Source organism: Macrotis lagotis, chromosome 1, assembly GCF_037893015.1.
Source record: "Macrotis lagotis isolate mMagLag1 chromosome 1, bilby.v1.9.chrom.fasta, whole genome shotgun sequence".
Classification (NCBI taxonomy): Eukaryota; Metazoa; Chordata; class Mammalia; order Peramelemorphia; family Peramelidae; genus Macrotis; species Macrotis lagotis.
In genome coordinates this window covers 196,204,701-196,227,559 of record NC_133658.1, presented here as the reverse complement: position 1 = coordinate 196,227,559, position 22,859 = coordinate 196,204,701, and positions in this window count along the sequence as shown.

The window sequence follows — 22,859 nt, the reverse complement described above, 5'->3', positions numbered from 1 at the left end:
TCCTAAAAGGAAAACACATGGAAAATATTGACATACCAACTAACATCCACATCAGGGTTACTTCCCCAATTCTCACTCACTTTTTTCAGACCATATTGTTTTCCCCAAGCCATTGTTTCTCTATATTTATCATACTTATTATTTTGAATAACTTAGTGATATTTCAAAATATCAATGCATCATAATTTCTCTAGTCATGGACATTTTTATGCTAGCAGAAACTTAAAGTAGATACCTAGAAAAATGTGATGTATTAATATAATAGAATATTACTAGTTGTTTGAAATGTTAAGTGTAAGAAATACAGAGAAACATGGAAGAACTTACATAAACTGATGCAAAATGAATAAGCAAAATCAATAAAACAACATATAAATTGACTATAACAAAAAAATGGAAAAAAAAACTATAACCACAAAATAATTAAAAAAAAAAAGAATGTCACATACATTACCCAGAATAAGCTTGCTTCCAGAGAGGACATAGGAAAAGAATCCTTACTCTATTCTTTTGCATAGATTGGGTAGGTGCTACATCTGTCAAATATTACACATCATCAAATTTCAGTATGTTAATTTGTTTTCCTAAATTTCTTTATTCTATAAAAGAAATTACTGTAGGGGACAGCTCTCTGTAAGGAAAAGGAGGAAAGATAAAGGGTGATATCTAGGCAATCTAAAAACTGTTGATAAAATGTTTTTAAAAAGGAATTGTATAGAAGCTCAAGAGGAGAGTGTGTTCAAGGAAGACTAGTACCTCTGGTGCCAGGGCTGTCAAGTCCTTTTCAGGGCTACTCTCCACCTTTAATGTCTACCTGAGCCACTTAACTCTGATCTGTAGCTCCAAGAAGCTATCAAATGCCATTTTGGTAGTTGGGTCAAACTAGGTTGAGGGTAACCAAGGGAGTCTCAAAGTCATTGATGACTTGTGGGGGTGTGTCTACCCCAAGCATGTGAAGTCTTCCACTGGCAGTCTGGGCAGATGAGAACACTTCATTCCAGTGGCCATGAAGGTAACTGAAGCAGGTACTGTGGAGCAGTTAGATCTAGGTTAGACATCAAAGATGCCAAGGTCATCTGCTGCAATTATAGCCATCCCCAGTCATCTTGATTCTTTCTTTCCAATGGATAATGATGACTTTGGAAAAGAGAGTGAGGTGGGTGCATCTCTACCTCACAGAAATACATTGTATACCTGAATCAAAAGATATCACCCTTCCTTTATCATGTCTCAAAGTCCTTTGGCAAGTGACAAAGCAGGAGACACAGATACACTGGGAGCAGTAGTCACAACCCTGCACAGATGGCCCATGCCATGGGGTCGTTTCCCCCACAGAAAGCAGCAGTGAGATGAAGCAGCCCCCTGGTTGCCAGGGGCCAAGACGCCCCCATAAAAAGAGCAAATAAATTCCAGACATACCAGGAGCCAAGAAGCCCCCTGTCAGATAAGATAAAAGGAGCAAACAAAATTCCAGGCATACCAAGGGCCAAGGTAAAGGAAAGTCACCCTCCATTATCAAGAACAAACTGACCACAGACTATCCTTTCTCTCAGGCCAAGGCATACCAACTCCACCCCTAAGCTAATCCCCTTGTTCCTTCTCTACAAAATATAAGCAGGTATTTTTCTCAAATAAACTCAGACCTTATCCACCATCCTTGGGTCTCACTCTCCTTATTCTCACCCATTCCATTTCAGGCTGGGTCCTCTTCGACACCCCACTTTTCTGCCCCGCGGGTCGGGGCACCTGGTTAACAGAACAACCCTTTTAAGGATTGCACTTGCTCACCTCCTGATGTGAGGAAGGGGTTAGAAAAGATGCCCTAAAAATTGTCTGATTACCTAACCCTAGTCTGATTACTATGACTTGCATGGATCCCACAGTTCAATCAAGATACAAAAAAATGCATAAAATCTTCTACAAAAAAAATTCCACTTACTACAGGAGCAAGGAATTTGTGAACACTGACAGACAGCACAAAACCCAATATACTTGAAAGACAAATAGCTCTTGTTGCAAGAGAACCAAGCAGGTATAATATCGAAATTACTAACCTGACTGAAAAAAAATCTGACAAATGAAGGACAACTTTATGAAGTCAGAGCTTGAAGTGTGTCTTTCTGGAGTGGCTACAGTGAAGGGGAGCTCTGGGAAGCTGAGGTACATTTTGCAATCAAAACTAATTTAGTCAACATTCTTGAATGCCTACAAAAGTAGTGAACAACAGACTTGTTGCAATGAGATTGCCACTTCCAGGAAATCACCATGACACCATCATCAGTGCCTATATTTCCACCACGATGAACCCTAAGAAATAAAAGAAAAATTTTATTATCAAAAAAGGCTAAGTTTATAATTCTGGGTGACTTTAATGCTAGAGTAGATTCAAACTTACCAGACATGGCAGGGAGTCTTTGGAAAGAGTGAATTTCAAAACAGTAACATCAATGTTCACCTATTGTTGAAGACTTGTACATCTCATGACCTTATCACAAACACTCTTCTATTTACCTAAATGTAATGAAACTTCCTGCATGCACTCTTGTAGCAAACACTGACATCTATTAGACTATGTGATTGTAAGGAGAAGAGACGGACAGGATGTGAGAGTGACAGAGGCAATGTATGTTGTAAAGTGCTGGACTGATCCCCACCAAGCTAATATTCACAATAAATTGAAATGGTGATTCCAAGGCAAAATGACAACTAGAAGTATCAATGATAAGAGCTTAGAGTCTCCCTCTGAGCTGGGGCAATTCATTGTAATTTGGAGGGAATATTGAACCAACACATAGTTGGTAACATTGGAGCAGAAAAAGATTGGGCAGTTTTCAGAGATCTGGTGTACAGCACTGCATTTGCTCATCTGGATCAGAACACTCTCATATATAAAGAATAGTTTGATGAAAATCATGAGGAAATACAGAAGATACTAAATGAAAAATGAGAACTCCACAGGGTTTGCCAGCAGGATAGTTCATCCTTTACTAAGAAAGCAGAATTTAATTCCATCAAAAGTTAAATACAAGCAAAGCTGAGAGATGCAGGACTCTTGGCTCACCTAATTGACACATGCATTGCCAGATCTAACTCAGTATTTCAGAGGCTCCTAAAGAAAGTGTGAGAAAGAAGATGTATTAGACTAATTACCAAACTGAACATCTACAGAGCTGATGTTGGGACCTTACTAATGTATACAATGTGAAATCTGGACAGTCTTCCAGCACCATTCCAGGAAACTGAATTGTTTTCCTTTAAATTGTCTTAGGAGGATTCTGAAGATCAGCTGGAAGGAGTAGAATACCAGATACTGAGGTCCTTTCTCGAACTCTTCTCAAGCATTCTAACATTACAACAGAGAATACAACTAAGATGGGCTAGGCACATTGTTAGAATGCCAGATGCCCCTTATCAAAAAGAAGAGAACTTACACATGGCAAGGACTCACAAGGAGGTCAGCACAATCAATTCCAGGACACCCTGAAGGTCTTTCTTAAGAATTTTAGAATTGAATGTACAACCTGGCAAAGGACCACCCTGTATGGGGTGTCTCATTAGATAAGGTACAGGGCTCTATGAGGAAGGCAGAATTGAAGCAACTCAAAAGAAATCTGACATACATAAATTTAGAATGAGCACCCCAGGTGTTCACATAGACTATTTGTGATTGAACTATGGTATAATATTACAAGTTCATATCAGTCTGATCAGCCATAGTTGGATACACTTGTAGTTTGTCTCAATCATATTAATGTCATTTTGGTCTTCATTCAATAATGAAGGACAAAAGTCAGATTAACTGCCTCATGTAAATTGCTAAAATGAATCATTAATCAGTATTGTTCCAGGGAAGCTGGGTTCCAGAATGTGAAGTTCAGACACATGAGCATATAAAATGACAGCACATTTAAATTGCATTTTGAAGGGGGGTAAAGGAGACCTATTTCTATTTCTTTCTCCACCCTCTTTCTAAAATAGGACAATTTAAAATAGTTTATGTATAAGCCATCATGAAAAACATATTTCCATATTAGTCACAGTGTGAAAAAAGAAACACAAAAAACCATGAAGAAAGAATAAACTGTGCTTCAAACTGCAGAGACTATGAGTTCTTTATTTGAATGTGTATACCATTTTGTTTCCTGAATCCTTTTGAATTGTCTTGGATCATTGGGTCTCTGAGAAGAGTGATTCACAGATGATCATCACACGATGTTACTGATACTGTGTACAAAGTTTTACTAATTCTACTAATTTCACTTTGATTCAGGTCATACAAATAGAGGATTTTTTTTTATCAAATCTGCCTTGTCATCATTTCCCAATACCCAGTCGTATTCCATTATGTTCATTTCCCATAATTTGCTCAGTTCTTTTCCAATTTTGGGACATGCCCACAACTTCTAATATTTTACCAACATAATCTTTTATGGAATAATTTATCATATTCCTCCTCACCATTTCCTTTTCTCTAAGCATATTCCTCTCTCACTACTTAATTTTACTTTTTTATATTTCATCCATTGATGTTTAACTCATATCTGTGCTCCCAGTCTATATACTCCCTCTAACTACCCTGATGATGAGAACGATCATATGAGTTTCAAACATCATTTTCCCATGTAGGCATATAAATAGTTCAACATCATTAAGTCTTTTGAGATTTCCCTTTCCTCTTTGCCTTTTTATGCTTCTCTTGGATCTTGCATTTGAAGATCAAATTTTCTATTCAGCTCTAATCTTTTCATCAGGAAACTTTGGAATTCCTCTATTTCATTGAATACTCACCTTTTTTTCCCCAAAAATATTTTGCTCAATTTTTGAATAGTTGATTCTTTTTTTGTAACACAACTTTTTCTTCTGAAAAATCATATTCTAAGCCCTATGATCATTTAATGCAAACTGCTGAATCTTGTTTTTTTATCCTGATTGTGACTCTATAATACATGAATTGCTTCTTTTTGAGTACTTACAATATTTTCTCCTTGTCTCAAGAACACTGAAATTTAACTAGAAAAATCTGGAAGCTTTCAGTTAGATATTTATTTCAGGAGGTGATCAGTGAATAAAATCAGCTTATATATTCTTTATATTTTGTATTCTATATCTACAATACCAGGGCCGTTTTCCTTGATATATTCTTGAAAGATGATGTGTATGATAAATATGAAGCTAGTTTTTAGCATGGTTATAAATGTAGAGCCTCTATCATATTGATTTCTGTCAGGGGGAGGAGGAAGGGAGGGGAGAAAAGGGAGAAAAAATGTAAAACTCAAAACTTTGCAAAAGTATCATATGCACACCATTTGATGTAGTTGAAAAACAAATAAAATATATGAAAAAATAAGATGTCAAGGCTCTTTTTTTTAAAACATGGTTTTCAATTAGTGTAATGCTTTTACAATTATCTCTTCTGGATCTATTTTCCAGGTTGGTTGTTTTCTATTTTATTCTTTGTGTTTTATTTTATTGCTTCTTTATTTCTCATAAAATTATTACTTTATATTTTCCCATATCTAATTTTAAAATGTTTATTTATTTAAGGCAATGGGATTAAGTGACTTGCCCAAGGTCACACTGGTAGACAATGAAGTGTCTGAAGTCACATTTGAACTCAGGTCCTCCTGATTCCAGGGCTGGTGCTCTATCCACTGCACCACCCAGCTGCCCCTCATATCTAATTTTTTAGGAAATATTTTCTTCAATGACATTTTATAACTCCTTTTCTGTTTGGACAATTACACTTTTTAAGGAGTTTCTTTTGTCTTCAGTGAATTTTTATGCCTCTATTTCCAGCTCTGCTTTTTAAAGCATACTTCTCATTGGCTTTTTATACCTCTTTTTACTATTAAATCTAAGCTGATTTTTAAGGTGTTATTTTCTTTTTTAGGGTATTATTTTCTTCAGGATTTTTTGTGTGCCTCCTATATCAAGATCTTGACTCATTTTTTCATGATTGTCTTGTGTCATACTCATTCCTCTTCCCAATTTTTCCTCTACCTCTCTTACTTGAGTTTCAAAACACTTTTTTTGAGCTCTTCCATGACCAAGACCAATTTGTATTTTTTCTTGAAGCCTTTGGATGTAGGAGCTTTTATTTATTATCTGTCTTGAATGTATATATTGATCTACCTTGTCATCATAGTAAACTTTCTTGGATCATTTTTATTCTTTTATTTGCTCATTTTCCCCCACCCTATGACTTCATTTTAACTCTTTGTTTTGTAAATAGAGAGGGCACTGTACCAAGTTTCTGGGATTCTGTGCAACTCTTTTCAGAGATACTTCTGAGAAGTTTTCAGTTCTTCCAAGGATGGTTTGATCTAAGGAGAGGTGTTTACTCCTCTCCTAATCTGTGCTTTGTTTTCTGAGTGTCCTTAAGCACTTTTTCCTGCCCTGCAACTGTGAGGAACCACCCTATTCCCCTGAAACAATAAGCTCTAGTGTGCTATTTCTTCTCTTCTTCCTGTGACTCATCCCAGACCATGACCCAGATGTGAGTATGGAAGCAACCTATTTCTGCCTCAGTCCTAGGCAAGAAATTCTGTAAATCATCTCTGACCAGTTGTTCAAGCCCCTTACCATCTGTGGGCTAGACCTCTGGAAGCAACTAATGATGATGATTCAGGGGTTCCCAAAACCTGCTCCTGATTTCTGGAGCCAGTTCTGTACTGTCACTGTCTGGGCTGGATTGTGCTTCACTCTTACCCAGGTGTGACAGTCCTTTACTATTGACTTTTTAAGTAGCCTTTGGCATCTGCCTGGCTGAGAGGTCTGGAGACCATCACTGTTGCCATCTCTGATTCAGTCACCATGCTTCCCTTCAGAATTGCTTTTAATTACATTTCTCTTATCAAACTATATTTGGAACACTTCTCATCTGTTTATAGATAGGTTTAATTTCTTTATCTAAAAACTATTTGTTGATATCTTTTGACCATTTATCAATTAAGGAATGGTTTGTTTTCTTATAAATTTGCCTTAGTTCTCTAAATATTTGAGAAATGAAATCTTTATCATAGACCCTTGGTATAAAGATTGTTTCTCAGATTTTTGATTTCCTTCTAATCTTGTTTGTATAAAAAATTAAATTAGTATAATCAAAATTATCCATTTGACATTTTATAATGCTCCTTATCTCTTGTTTGGTTATGAGTTTGTAACTCACTTCACTTCTCCTTTAAAAATTTACATACTATACTACTTGGTGCATTTATGTTTATTTTTACTATTACATCATTGTCTTATTGTAGTTTTTAGCAATATGTATTTTCCTTCCTTAATTTGTTTAATTTGTTCTGTTTTTGCCTTTGTTTTGTCTGAGATCAGGATTGCTCCCCTGCTTTTTTTTTAACTTCAGTTGAAGCACAATAGATTTTTTCCAACACCTTATCTTTATTCTGTGTGTGATTCTGTTTGAGTATGTTTTTTATGAATAAAATGTAAATTTATGTGTTTTTATTCTATTATACATTTATTTTTATGGAAGACATCATTTTTCACCTTCACAATTATGATTACAAACTGTATATTTCCTTCTATCCTATTTTTCTCCAGTTTGTTCACTCTTTCCTTTAACCCTTTACTTCCTGACTACATTGTCCTCTAATTTACCCTCTCTTCTATCAGTTGTCTTCCCTTCCATGCCTTTACTTAATCTCCTTTCCTATTCTCCTGTTTTATAAGAGAGATTTCTATATTCTACTTATTGAGTATATTATTTCCTCTTTGAACCAATACTGATGAGAGTAAGGTTTGAGCAATGCTCATCACCAAAGCTTCTATCCACCCTTTCACAGTAAGAGGTCTTCCATTGTCTCTTCAGGTGACATAATTTACCTTCTTTTGCCTGTCCCTTGTCTCTGCAGGAAATGTACTCTTTTTTTCCTAAACTCTTTATTATTTTTTGTGACATTTCCTCAAATTCACCTTATATCCATAACCTCAGTTTGTGTATATTCCTTCTAGTATTATTATTAGTAGTATACTTTTCAAGAATTACATCTTCCAATTAACCTCATTTGCCTTGCAAAAAATAATTGCATCTTCCTATGCATGGATATAAACAATTCAGCTCCACTGAATAGCTTATGTTTTCTTTTTCCTTTTTTACCCTTTACAGCATTTCTTGAGTATTGATGTTGGAGATTTTTTTTTTTTGATGTTCAAATCTGGTCTTCTTATGAAAGCTTGAACTCCTTCTATTTCATTGAATGATCATTTGTTCCCTTTGCAGTAGTATATTTAATTTTGTCAGGTAGGAGATTCTTGGTTTCAAATGTAATTCCTTACCCTTCCTGAAGATCAAGTTCTGTGACCTTTGATTCTTTAATGTAGCAGCTGCTAATTCCTGTTTAATCCTGATTGTGGATCCCTGATATTTGAATGGTTTCTTTCTAACCATTTTCAGTATTTTCTTCCTTGAACTAATAGTTCTGGAATTTGGCTATAATGTTCCTTGGAGTTGTTTTTAATTAGCATGTCTTTCCCAAGGTTATTGATTCCTCTTTCAATTCCTATTTTGTGCTCTGCTTCTAGGACATCCTTGAAAATTTCTCCCTTGATAATTTCTTGAAGGATGCTGTCCAGGTCTTCCCCTTGATTATGGCATTCAAGTAGCCTGATGATTCTGAAATTATTTCTCAAATATACATATATATATATATATATATACATATATATTGTTCAAGGTGATTTCTTTTTCCAATGAGGTAGTTTACATTTCTTTCATTTTTAAATTTTTTGAATTGCTTTTATTTTAAAATTTTTATTTAGTATTTTATTTTTCTCTAGTTACATGTAAAAACAAGTTTAACATTCTTTTTTTAAAATTTTGAGTTCCAAATTCCTCCCTTCTTCCTTCTCTATACCCCCTCAATGAATTATTATAGGTTATATAAAAACACATTAACTCTCCCCAAAAAAGAAATTAGATTTTTAAAAAAATTATTCAATTTGTATTCATTTCTTTCTTTAAAAATCGTTATTATTGTTCATCATAAGCCCTTTTGAGTTGTCCTGTGTTGTATTGTTGAGAAAGGTTAAATGACTTTTGATTTTTTTTTTTATTAATTCTTGATGTCTCCTGGAGTCATTAGCTTCTATTTGCCCAGTTCTAAACTTTAGGGTGCTTTTCAATTTGGCCAATTATACTTTTTAAGAACTTATTTTTTCCCTCAAACCATTGACTCTTTTTGTGATTCTCTAGTATCACTCTAATTTCTTTTTCCAAGTTTTTTGGAGCTGTTACATGAGTTTTTTCTGGGACTGATACCACTTTTCTTTGGAGTTTTCTAATAGGTGTTTTGAGCAGGTTGTTGTCTAATAGGTTGTTGTTCTCTTCTGAGTTCTTCTTCCCTGTTACCATAACAACCTTCTATGGTCAGATCTATTTTTTACTCTTGTTTTCTGCTTATTTTGACCTTTTTTTAAATTTGAGCTATGCTTACAGGGTGGAAAGAACACTTTCTCTGGTTTCTTATTGCCACAGATTCAATCCCTCCCCTTTTGCTTGATGGTACAGTGATATAGCCCGAAGTCCACAGGGTACTCCAGTGTGTGCTGCTGCATTGAGGGGATGGGAAAGGGGGATCCCTGGGCTACTGGAGATCATAGGGGTTTGGCAGATTACCTGCTACTGAAATGGGGTCTTGGTGGTGCAACACCAAAGGGTGTTTCTGCATTTCACTGGGGCTATACTGAAACAAGTGGGGTCTGGCATCTGAAGCTTACCTTGTTTGCTTTGAGTTGTGTTGAATCATATGGATGTCTAGCTGCTGGAGGATACCTATTTACCCAGGATAAAAGCAAGTGGTTGAAGCATATGGTGATTTTCATAATTGTAGTTTACCAGTTCCCCTGGCTATGCTGAGGAATACGGGGTATCTTTAATTTTGATGTTTCCCTGCTCTATAACACTGAGGATCAGGATCTCCTAGTTGTTTCTTGAGGTGGGGCTTGTTGCTGATTTGCTATGATGTTTTCAGTCCTAGACCATGATCCCCTTTTGCCTCAGTGAGCCAGACCTTTCAAATCTTCCAGGTTTCTTAGGCTCAAAGATTGTTTCATCCCATTATTTTCTTGTATTGCTATTATAGAATTTGTTCAGGGGCATTTTATAGTTGTTTGGAGAGGAATATCGAAGAGTTACAGTGATTTACTGCTTACTCAATCACCTTGGATCCTGGAAATGGATCAACTTCAGTGTTTCTTACAAGCAATGTTAATCAAATTCTATTTCTGCTTCTCCCCTTACCCCCACTACCACATTCTTCAGGAAAAATAATAATATTTTTAGATTTTTTAAAGAGGAGAATATTGAATATATATATATATATATATATATATATATATATATAATTGATATGCAAGGAAATGAAAAAGAAAATGAAAGGCCAAGCTAAATGAACTTTTTTTCTCTAGGTTCAGATAAATTTCACTTTACCATGAGGGGAAATTGTAGATATTATATGATAACCAATGTAAAGAATTTATTCTTTTGAATTTTTTTCAGAGAATGGGAGCAAACTGATGCTGGTGGGGGGGGAACCATAACACAAATTCTATGTAATTTTTGTAATAATTATATATATTATATTATATATATAATATAATATTAATATGTATATTATATATATATATTATATATATGTTGCAAAAATATAAAATTTTATGACATACCTTCTTGGGGGGAGAAGCCCAAGCAGATAACAGGGGTAGAAAGTCAGGTCCTGAATTAAAGAAGTGAGTGGATTGGGGCAGCTAGGTGGCACAATGGATAGAGCACTAGTCCTAGAATCTGGAAGACCAGAGCTCAAATACGGCTTCATACATATAATAATTACCTAGTTATGTGACCTTGAGAAAGTCACTTAACCCCATTGGCTTGCAAAAACAAAAAAAATTAAAAAGTGATTAGATCCTTATTTTCAAAGTCCCTAGAGAGGTATCTGTCAATTTAGTTCACCCAATAATAAAATTCTAGGAGCTAGTGGACATCATGATTTCAGAATTAGAAGGCAAAATTCATTCTGTCAAAAGTTGGAGGGTGTGAGCATGTGGAAGTACAACTTCAAATCAATCTTTTGAGATCCAGTGCAAGAAAGACAGCAAACTTACAGAGTAAATGGAAGAATTGCTAAGACTATTAATAGCAGAAGTTTACAGTTTATTTCAAGAGACCAAGAAAAGCAATGACTATTAAGAATAAAAGAGAAACTCTCTATTAAATAAGATCATATAGACTTCCAGAAAATGGAAAAACCAATAAATTTAAGTAAAATAACTTTGAAGTTCTGATATGGAAAGAAGTTTTGCTCTTTGGGATTGTAAGATGGGGACAGTAAGTGCTTATTCAAAGTAGAATAAATGATCAAAGTTAACCCACTGAGGAGGTTACAGGAGGCATATCCCAATCTCAGCCCCAAACTTCTATATAAAATAAAAAGGCAATGTAGGCTATGATAGGTCAATAATTGAAGGAATTTTAAGATCCAATCAAACTGGGGAAAATTTTGACTAGAAGGACAGAATATTGTTGTCATTACTATTGTTGTAATTTTAACTCAGAAGCAGTTATCATTTTCAGAAATTATTCCACCCCAATGTTGGAAAAAGTTTTTTTTTCTTTCAAATTTGTACTACTTGAGGGTATTTCACTTTTCTTTTTGCATCATCAATGCTTATCATTGAAGCTGAAAGTTAGCAAGTGGGTAAAGAGTGATTGTTGGTTGAATATCTACTATATTTTCATTCTCCTGTAATGTTGACTAATGTTTCTAAAGTTGGTGTCAGTTGTACACAATAAAAGCAGCATTATTTTATGATATAATCTTACAGAAAATAAGCAGAGAATCACTATGAAGATAATTTAGTATTTTATAGAAGACAAAGTAGAGAAATTCTATTGTGTTTAATAATACTCTGAAAACAAAGGAAGCATAAAGATTAATATCTATGGATTTGAAAGGGAGGTTGTCAAAATGTGCAGTTCAGGAATAAGAAGGAAAAGTGATAAATAGTATGCAGACTATTCAGGAGCTTAATCAAAAATCATAAAAGCCAACTTAGCTATATCTTAATGCTGGCATTGAAGTCATTTCAAGTTAGATGTTGATGAGAAGTCAGATAAAAGACCAGTTTAAATAAAGGTCAAACAAAAGTAAATTATAAGCAAAAATACCAGTGATAAGAAGGGATCAGATTACAATTATAAAAGCATAAATCAAATTGAGTTAAACAAGCTATTGACAAAGACAAAAGGGAAATAGACAAAAAAAGACATTGAAACTGATCATCATAATGTCTTTAAAAATGTCAACCAATTTTGAACTCATGCCACTAAGTCAAAAGAGCCCAGAAATCACCCAAGCCAAAGAGTGATCTTTTTGCCAAGCAGACTTTGAAACCAAGCATTCTACTGTTTTACAATTCTAATAATTGTCTAAAAAACATGAGGAAGGTAACAGAAGATTAAAAATAGTAGTCTTATTAAAAAAGCTACAAAACAAATATAAAGTTTGATCTAGGATCCATTTAAATCAGATTATTATGATTGTTACAGATTAAACTGAAAGACAACTTTTGATGATAGTAGATATGATTCATTGGAAATCTAATACTCTGGTGGCCAATTTGTTATATGACATTCTAAATTTGTAGTAATAATAATAATAATAATAATAATAATCAAATAGCATTTATATAGCACTTATGTTCTGCTTGCTTATGTTAGTCACTATGCTAAGCACTTAAAAAATATTTTCTCATTTAATCCTAACAAAAACCCTGGGAAACAGATGTAATTATTATTTCCATTTTTGGTAGATGAGGAAACAAAGTAAACAACTCAAGTTACTTGACTGGGATCACAAAACTTGTAAATATCTAAAGTTTGATTTGAATTCAGGTCTTTTTGACTCCAGGTCTGATTCTCTGTTTATTGTACCCCAAGCTAGCCAAAAAAAAGTTGAGATCAAGTATTAGGGTCATTTAGTTAATTAATAAGTATTGTTTATTAAGTGCTAAATACTGTGATGAGCATTGGTATTTTAAAAACCAGATTCAAATGCTTGGCCCTTGACCTCAAGAAGTCCACATTTTAATTAGAGTATATTTACAGAAAATAATTGTACTGGGAGTGACCCAATTTTGAAAATTTGAGTCAAGCAAGTCAACAAGAGTTCACTTAATAAGTGCTTATTATGTGCCAAACACCATGTTGACTTGGTGCAACAAATAAAAGTCAAAAAAGGAACTCTAAGCCCTCAATGAGAAAATATATTAAATAATATTAAATAAATAAATAATTATAAATAAATTAAATAATATTAAATAAAAAATAAGGTCGGAGGCGCTCACAAAGGAATGTGACAGCAAAGTCTATAGAATGAAGGATGGTTGAGCTGGTTTTTTTTTTAAATGGAGGATCTGGGAAGAGCTCATCATTCAAAAAGCGGGACTCAGGGGACTCAATTATAATGGGCAATTATAAAGAAATAAGAAATAAGAAATTAGAGGGAGGGGAAGCTAGGTGCACAGTAGATAGTGTACCTGCCCTGGAATCAGGAAGACATGAGTTCAAATCTGCTCTTAGACACATAATAATGACCTAGCTCTGTGACCTTGGGAAAATCACCTTACCCCTTTATCTTGAAAAAACAAAAAAAAGAAAAATTTACAAAGAGAGTAATATGCCAATTTTTTAAAAAATCTCAAATAGTATTAATTACAAAATAAAAAAAAAATTCAGATGATAAGACAATGCCAACAACTATCCTATATACTTCCATTCCTCAGTATCCTCATAGGTAGAATGGAAATAATAAAATCTCCTACCTCCCAGGATTTTCAAATCAAATAACTGAAAACTACTTAGTACAGCCAGTTAAACATTATGTATATATTAACTATTATCATTATTGCTGTACTTCTTGTTATTGTTATTTTTTCAAGAACTTTAAGAGAATATCTATAAGCATAGTAAGCATAAGCTTGATAAAAATAAGAGAGCAAGAATCTAATTATTTTTATAGTTTGCATCTTTATTCATATCAATGAATGTCAAAGAGTTATTCAGAATACAAAATCCTGTAGTAATTTTTTCTTTTCTAAGCAAAACAAAACAAAAAAGAAACCCATTTCTTAAATCCCCAGAGGTAGAAGGGAACTAGAAGTACTGTATTACAACCTGTATCTGAATAAGAATCTTGTCTATAAATTCTGACTGAGTAGGATGAAACAAAATTTGCTTCCCCTTTCAGCTTTTTCTATACTCCATCTCTAAATGCCACCTACCTGTTGAAAAACTGCCATTTGAATGTTGTACAGGTATTTCAAACTTAGATTCAAAGCAGAATATATTACTATTACTTACCTCACCCAAAAATTTCCTTTTCCTAAGTTTTTCTCAAATTTGTTGAGTATATCATTTTCCCCCATTCACACAGGTACAGGATCCAGGAATCATTCTCAGTCCTTCTCTATTCCATCCATATATCCAAGTAACTCTCAAATCTTCTACCTCTTCAGAAGTCTTTATATCTATATTATTCTCTATCTTCACAGTAGCCACATTCTTATAAATACTAATAATCTATTGATTGAACAATTGCAACAGTTTTGGAATTGATTTGGTAATCTTGATCTTCTGTAATTGATCATTTACATAATTGCAAATGAATATTTCTAAAGCACCAATATGACCTTACTATCTTAACACTCAAGAAATTTCAATGTTCTCTATTGCTATAAAGTTAAAATACATTAACTTTTTTCTTGCCATTTAAAACATAACAATTTGTCTAAATTTTTCTTCCTGAACTAGATATTTTCAGTTTCAAATGTTCTATGCTCTAATCATATTATCCAATTTTTCTCTGAATCTGATATAACATTCCAAGCCTTGAGGTCTTTAAATATACTGTACAACATACCCAAAATATATTCAGTCGTAATTTCTACTTCTTAAAAATTTTATCTTTCTTAAATGTTCAGTTGTTTCCTCCCTAAAGAATTCTTTCTTGATTTCTCTACCTGTTAATGTTTCTCCTCCCCATTAAAATGTCTTCTATTATTTCCATGTACATGTTTCCATTACTCTTATAAAGTGTAAGCTGCTTGAAGACTGGAGAATTTTTTATTCTTTTTACATTCCCAAATGCCTTTATACCTGAAGTACTTACTACACGCTTAATTTTGGAGTGATTTTTTTAAAAAAAATCATTCAAGTTTTTTTTGAAACCCCTTATAGAAGGATTAACTATGATCTTTAGGTTGTATCATAAGACAGTGAAAGAATAAACTATGGAGAGATTTCCTAAAGATTAAGATTCTTGTCTTTATGTATGACATAGTTGTGATTTAATCAAGTACTCAAATATTAAAGACCTTACTTTATAAAATTCATGGTCATATTGGAAGAACCAAGTTTATAAAGAAACCATTTTGTTCAGAATATGGCATGTGATTGAATACATACTCCATTGCATTAATCCATCAGAACAAACAGCTGGGACAAACACTGAAGATGGAAAATAAACTGAAGCCAGAATTGAATGGGAGCATTTGGAAAGCTGCCGACTTTCAATGAAATTAGGCTACCACTGAAACACATATGTGTATTTTAATTGCAATTCTTTCACTGATACTGTGAGATTGCAAGTAATAAAGCAAAATTAACATTGAAAAATCAAAATTGTGGATGATTACAAAAACAAGCAAAAGAATTTTTAGTAGAATCATAGATCAAAAGTTTAGGAGTCATTTAGTCCAAATGCTTCATTTTATATATGTGGAAACTGAAACCACCATGGTTTTAGTGACTTCTCTGAGATTCAATTAAAAAAAAATATCAACAGTCAATGTTAGTAGAGCTATAAATTATTTAAAAACTTATAAAGGGGAGGATAGGCAGGCTAATACGTTATTGGTGGAACTGTGAAAAGAGACAACCACTTTTAAAAGCAAATTGGAATTATGCAAATAAAGTTACTGAAATCTCCACATACAGTTAAGCATCATAACACAATTAATACCCCAAGGAAGACATTGATGGGGAAAGGAGAAATCCTTTTACTCCCAAATATTTATAGATGCACTTTTGTGATAGATAAATGCCATTTATTAAAGAAGTACTAAACAAATTTAATTTTATTAATGTGTGTGATATACCCTTCCAAAATCAAAAGTAAATAAAAATTGTGGATGATTATAAAAACAAGTAAAAGAAGTTTCTTTAGAATCATAGGTCAAAAGTTTAGGAGTCATTTAGACATTTTTATACATTGTACTTGTTTTTATATTTCTTTTTCAATTTATCTATAAATTGTGTAAACTTTTTCTCTTTCATCAATAAACTATTATTTGTCACATAGAAATCTTTCTGGGAGGTATATGGATATGTGGCATAAGACAAAGTATCAATAAAAACTTGCTTTAAAGAAGATATAATTACAAATTACAAACATTGATATTTATGTGGGATTTATGTGCACTCTTATGAAGCTAATAAACCAACTTCAAAATTCAACATTTCTTTAAATCTATTAGTTTAGATTGATTCTCTAAAAAAAATGTCCTTGACTTCCGGCCAAGATGGCAGAGAGAAGACGAGGTGAAACAAGGATTCATGTTATCACCACTACTATTCAATATTATGTTAGAAATGATAACCTAAGCAATAAGAGAAGAAAAACAAAATGAAGGAATTAGAATAGGAAAGGAGGAGACAAAACTCTCACTTTTGCAGAGTGAGATGCAGACATGATGGTGTACCTAGAGAATCCCAAAAATTTATCTAAAGAACTACTAGAATAAATGGACTGTTCCTTAAAATAATTAGCAGTATCTATCTAAAACCATCAACAAGTATTATATTCAATGGGGAGAGGCTAGAGGTATTCCCAATAAAATCAGGAGTGAAATAAGGGTGCCCATTATCACCACTACTATTCAATAATGTATTAGAAATTTTAGCATCAGCAATTAGAGAAGAAAAAAAGAAATTGAAGGAATTAGAATTGGGAAGGAAGAGACAAAACTCTCACTCTTTGCAGATGACATGATGGTCTACCTAGAGAATCCCAAGAAATCATCCAAAAAACTACAGGAAACAATTAGCAATTTTAGCAAAGTTGCAGGTTATAAAATAAACCCTCATAAATCCTCAACTTTTCTATATATGTCTAGCAAGATAGAGCAGGAAGAGCTAAATCCCATTCAAAGTGACCTCAGACAATATGAAATGTTTGGGAGTCTATTTGCCAAGACAGACTCAGAATCTTTTTGAAAACAATTATAAAACACTTCTCACACAAATTAAATCAGATTTAAATAGCCAGACAGATATCAACTGCTCATGGATAAGTAGAGCTAATGTAATAAAAATGACAATTCCACCAAAACTAAAGTATCTGTTTAGTGCCCTACGAATCCAAATTCCAAAAGATTACTTTAATGAGTTAGAAAAAAATTGTAAGTAAATTCATATGGAGAAATAAAAAGTCAACAATTGCCAGGAGCTTAATGAAAAAAAGTGCAAAAGAAGGTGGCTTAGCCCTACCTGATCTAAAATTATATTATAAAGCATCAGTCATCAAAACTGTTTGGTATTGGCTAAGAAATAGAGTGGTAGACCAGTGGAATAGACTAGGTATAAAAGCAGGAGATGATTATGGTAATCTGCTGTTTGATAAATCCAAAGAGTCCAGCCATTGGAATAAAAACTCCCTCTTTGATAAAAACTGCTGGGATAATTGGAAGTTAGTATGGAAGAAACTTAGATTAGGCCAACACCTCACACCCTTTACCAAGATAAGATCCAAATGGTTACAGGACTTAGACATAAAAAACGATACTATAAGCGAATTAGAAGACAAAGGACTAGTTTACCTGTCAGATCTATGGAAAGGGGAGCAGTTTATGACAAAGGAAGAGTTGAAGAACATCACTAAAAACCAATTAGATGATTTCAGTTACATTAAATTAAAAAGCTTTTGCACAGATAAAACCACTGTAACCAGGATCAAAAGAAATGTAGTAAATTGGGAAACAATCTTTACAAGTAATGATTCTGACAAAGGACTCATTTCTAAAATATACAGAGAACTGAGTCATAATTTTAAAATAAAAAGCCATTCCCCAATTGACAAAGGTCAAAGTATATTCAAAGGCAATTTATAGATGAGGAGATCAAAGCAATCCATAGCCATATGAAAAAATGCTCTAAATCATTAATTATTAGAGAAATACAAATTAAAACTTCTATTAGGTACCACCTCACACCTCTCAGAAGGGTTGTGGGAAATCTGGGACACTATTACACTGTTGGTGGAGCTGTGAACTCATCCAACTCTTCTGGAGAGCTATTTGGAACTATGTCCAAAGGGCAACAAAAATGTGCATACCCTCTGACCCAGCAATACCACTACTGGGTCTATAACCTGAAGGATGATGAAAAAATGTAAAAACATTACTTGTACAAAAATATTTATAGCAGCCCTGTTTGTGGTGTCAAAGAATTGGAAATCAAGTAAATGTCCTTCAATTGGAGAATGCCTTAGCAAACTGTGGTATATGTATGCCATGGAACACTATTTTCTATTAGAAACCAGGAGGGACTGGATTTCAGTGAAGCCTGGAGGAACTTGTATGAACTGATGCTGAGTAAGATGAACAGAACCTGAAAAACACTGTACACCATAACAGCAACATGGGAGTAATGTAAAACATTCAAGGACTCGCTCATTCCATCAGTGCAACAATCGAGAACAATTTGGGGCATCTGCAAAGGAGAGTGCCATCTGTATCTAGATAAGGAGATGTAGAGTTTGAACAAAGTTCAAGGACTATTCCCTTTAATTTAGAAAAAAAAACATATCTTTTTGTCTGATCTTGTTACGGCTTAGATTTCTCTTCTCTTCTTTAAGGATATGATTTCTCTCTCATCACACCCAATTTGGATCAAGGTACAACATGGAAACAAAGTAAAGACTGACAGATTGCTTTCCGTGTTGGGGGTCGGGGGGAGGGAAGCAAGATTGGGGGGAAAATTGTAAAACTCAAATAATATCTTTAATAAAAATTAATTTAAAAAGAACTACTATAAATAATTAGCAACTTTAGCAAATTAGCAGGATATAAAATAAACTCATAAATCCTCAATATTTCTATAGATGACTAGCAAGATACAGCAGAAAGAGCTAGAAAAAGAAATCCCATTCAAAGTAACCTCAGACAAAATAAAATCCCTGCCAATCTACCTGCTAATGCATACTCAAAAACTTTTTAAAATAATTAAAAAACACTTCTCACACAAATAAAATCACATTTAAGTAACTGGGCAAACAGTAACTGTTCATGGATAGGTTGAGCTAATATAGTAAAAGCGACAATTGTATGAAAACTAAATTACTTGTTTAGTGCCCTACCAATCAAAATTCCAAAAAATTGTTTGAACAAGTTAGAAAAATTACAAGTAAATTCATATGGAGAAATAAAAAGTGAAGAATTTCCAGGGATTCAATGAAAAAAAAGTGCAAAAGAAGGTGCATTAGCCTTACCAGATCTAAAATTTTATTATAAAGCATTAGTCATCAAAACTGTCTGGTATTAGCTGAGAAATAGTGTGGTAGACCAGTGGAATAGACTAGGTGCAACAGCAGCAAATGATTATAGTAATATGTTGTTTGATAAACCCAAAGAGTCCAGCTATTGGGATAAAAACTCTCTCTTTGATGAAAACTGTTGGGAAAATTGGAAGTTAGTATGGAAGAAACTTAAATTAGACCAACACCTCATAACCTATACCAAGATAATATCAAAATGGATACAGGATTTAGACATAAAAAAACAATATTACAAGCAAACTAAGATGAATAGTGTAGCTCTCAGATCTATGGAAAGGGAAGTAGTTTATGACCAAGGAAGAGATGGAGAACATCATTAAAAACAAACTAGATAATTTTGATTACATTAAATTAGAAAGCCTTTCCACAGACAAAAACCACTGTAACCAAGATCAAAAGAAATGTAGTAAGTTGGCAAACAATTTTTTCCACTAGTATTTCTGATGAAAGACTCATTTCTAAAATATACAGAGAACTGAGTGAAATTTTGTAAAAAAGCTATTCCCCAATTGACAAATGGTCAAAGGACATGTAAAGGAAATTTACAACTGAGGAAATCAAAGTTATCCATAGTCATGTGAAAAATTGCTCTAAATCATTAGTTATTAGAGAAATGTAAATTAAAGCATCTCTGAGATACCACCTCACAATGCTCAGACTGGCCAATATGACCAGAAAGGACAAGGATCAATGTTGGAAGGAATACGGAAAGTCTGGGACACTAATACATTGTTGGTGGAACCATGACTCATCCAACCTTTCTGGAGAGCTATTTGGAATTATGCCCAAAGGCAACAAAAATGTGTATACCCTTTGATCCAGTAATACCACTACTGGGTGTATACCATGAAGAGATGATGAAAAAGGGTAAAAACATCACTTGTACAAAAATATTCATAGCAGCCCTATTTGTGGTGGCAAAAAAAATTGGAAATTAAGTGAATGTCCTTCAATTGGGGAATGGCTTAAGTAACTGTAGTATATGTATGTCATGGAGCACTATTATTCTATTAGAAGGCAGGAGGGATTTGCATGAACTGATGCTGAGCGAGATAAACAGAACCAGAAAAGCATTGTACACTCTAACAGTAGCATGGAGGTGATGATCAAACTTGATGGACTTGCTCATTCCATCAGGGCAACAACCAGGGACAATTTTGGGCTATCTGCAACAATCTGTGTCCAGAGAAATAATTGTGGAGTTTGAACAAAGACCAACAACTATTAGCTTCAATCTAGATTTTTAAAAGTTATCCTATTATTTAATTTTGCTATCTCTCATATTTATTTTTCTTCCTTACGGATATGATTTCTCCCTCATCACATTCAACTAAGATCAATATATAGATAACATGGAAATAATGTAAAGGCTAACAAAATGTCTTCTGCAGGTGGTGGAGGGAGGGAAGCAAGAATGGAGGAAAAATTGTGAAATTCAAAATAAATAACATCTTTCTAAAAAAAAAAGAAAAAATTTTCCACCTCAGACTTTGGGATTTTTATGGTATAATGAATTGAACACTGGGCTAGCAAGCTAAAGATCTGAGTCAAAGTTTTGAGTATTCACTTGCTAGTAGTGGGACTTTGAGCAAGTTACCTCTTTGAATATCAATTTTTGGATCCATCAGTGGAAATAACAACATAGGTTTGCTTTAAGAATAAAAAAAAGGAAAAATATGTGAATAAACTTTGGAAGTGGTAAAGACATTTTCATTCAAAGTTGTTATTATCATTCACCCTATTAATAATAACAGTAGTAAAACATAATTTATTTATCAATTGTCATTCAATCCATGAAGGAAAATGGCTAACTTGATTAATCATTTTTATTGAATTGAGTAATTTTTATTAAGTTTATTGATTTAACTGATTGCTTTGACATGGTATAGCAACAATTTTATTACAGATTCCAATGAAATGACTTCTACTCAGCTCCCACAATATCACAGTAATTTAACCAACAAATATAAGTGGAAAAAAAGTAAAATAGTGCATCAATCACTTTTTTGGCTAGTGGTGTTTTTAATATGTGCTATGCCTGTACTTGAATGTGCCAGATTTTGATTTTCATGAAATCTTTTAAGCATGTAATTGATAAAGTTGAATGATTCACTGCTTTCTAATTCAACTGATATTTTGGCAAGTTATTATCCAGCTGCTGTTCATTGAAGCAGATGTTACAAATGAGACATAAAGTTTTCAAGGTTGACCAAAAGTCAGGGTTGGGGAAATATTAGTTCTGTAATTCTAGTCTATACATAGCTCTTTTAGTACTTTTTGCATTAAATTTAATTTGCATTTTTAAATTATTTCCCTAAATAATCTATTATTTTCCCCTTTCCTGCTGAAATTGTATGTTTCTAAAATTCCATTGACCTGTGTAAATGATAGATAGATTGATTGATAGATAGATAGATCATAAATTTTAATTAGAAAACAATACTCTATTCCATTCATTGTCATACATTTGTTGCTGTATAGAGGAATTTCCTTCTTTGCTTGCAAATGCATTTAGAGATACATTATTCAAAAATAGCAATTGACTCCCTACTGTTTCAAAACTAAAATATAACCTTTTCAACCTAAAATGAAATTCTTTTAAAACCTGGCCTGTATTTACCTCTTTAGATATCTTGTCCCTTATCCTTCCAGTCTCTGTTTTCTTGTCAAATTACTCTAAAAGCCAGTGCCCTAATTCAACAGGACATTCCTTCCCTCAATCATTGTAAAGTGCCAGAGGGTAATTTTACATAGCAAATAGATCCACAAGCTGTTCAGAGAATTGTCTCATAAATTACATTTGGTGATTTTGAGGGAAGAATTAATAAAAAACAGTTTAATCAGCAATTAATAAATTATGTTTCACTAAAAATTCTCAGAAATTTCCTTTATATATATATATGATAAAGAGAAATCAGAGAGTGAGGCAAGTCAATAAAGTACATCAGAAATATCGTTAGCAGGCTTATACATGCTGAAGAACTTATTAATTATGACAATATCTTCCTTAACACTTTTTGTTTTCCTGTGGTATCATTTCGAGGCATGAAAACAAATATTGAAGTATGAGGAACTAATAAAATCCTATTATTCATTGTTTTTGATTACGATAAAGGGGGGATATTCACTAGAAAAGTAGTATCAGAGGCTAAAAGGGAGATATTCAAGAGATGTTGCAAAGGTGAATGTGATAGGATTTAGGAAAAGTTTAGGTATGGGGATAAGGTGGGGTAT